This window comes from Myotis lucifugus, unplaced genomic scaffold (genome assembly GCF_000147115.1).
Source record: "Myotis lucifugus unplaced genomic scaffold, Myoluc2.0 scaffold_232, whole genome shotgun sequence".
Lineage (NCBI taxonomy): Eukaryota > Metazoa > Chordata > Mammalia > Chiroptera > Vespertilionidae > Myotis > Myotis lucifugus.
Window position 1 is genome coordinate 990,900 of NW_005871280.1, and position 1,141 is coordinate 992,040.

Here is a 1,141-nt window from a genome sequence, read left to right on the forward strand (position 1 = left end):
CTGTCCATTCCTCTCTCAGAGCCCTTGCTTCTAATTTATAATCTGTCCAGGAATCTACTATCTGCAGGGATTTGCCTGCCCTGGACAGTTCATACAAATGGAATCAAACAATTTAGAGTTTTTTGTATCTGGCTTATTATAAATTCAAGGCTCATTCATGTTGTAGTATGTAATAGTGCTTCTTTCCTTTTTTATTTTCAAATAACTTTCCATTGTATTAATATTAATATTCTGTATTATCCATTTATCAGTGGATAAGATTTTGCGTTGTTTCTATCTTTTGGCTATTATGAATAAGACTATATATAAGCTTTATGTGAATATATATTTTCAGTTCTCTAGCATTGCAACATGAGTGTGAGCTGTGGGATTCATTATCTCAAGAAGTCCACGAGTAAATTCACATACAGTGGGGCCTTGACTTACGAGTTTAATTCGTTCCGAGACCAAGCTCCTTAAGGAGCTCCTTAAGGAGCTCCTTAACTCAAATTACTCTATCAACTCAATGCAAAAAATCTGCCGAGAAACAGCTGGTATCTCAAAAAACTCGTTAGTCTGGACACTCGTAAGTCAAGGCCCCACTGTACAAGGGAGGGGTAAGCAAAGTTTATTACAGCAAGAGTAACAAAGCCCTCGGCATGTGAGAGACTTTCCGAACAGTTGCCACAGAAGCTCACTAGTGTAGGGGTTTAAAGTTTCCTGCTCTTGCCCTCTGTTGGCTCTTTCAAAGAAACACCAGCCAATTTCCTTTTGCCCTCATATCCCTGCTTTTAGTTCCTGCTTTTGGGTTCAGGGGGAAGGGAAGCTCTATGGTGGACTGGTACATTAGGCCTACCTTGCTCACATTCTGACCATCTGTTTTATTTCCTCCTTATCTACCATCTTTCCTCCCCACACCCTTACCCTAAACTGCCTGTTCCCATGTAACTCCTCAGCATATACACATAGGAGTGAATTTGCTGGGTTATATGGTTTAACTTTTCATGTCCTTATTGGCCATTTGTATATCTTCTTTGGAAAAATGTCTACTCAAATCCTTTGTCCACTTTTTAATTGTGCTATTTTTCTTTTTACTAGTATTGTAGAGTAGTATGTGTTTTTTTTTATATTCTGAATCCTAGAACCTCATATATATATATAT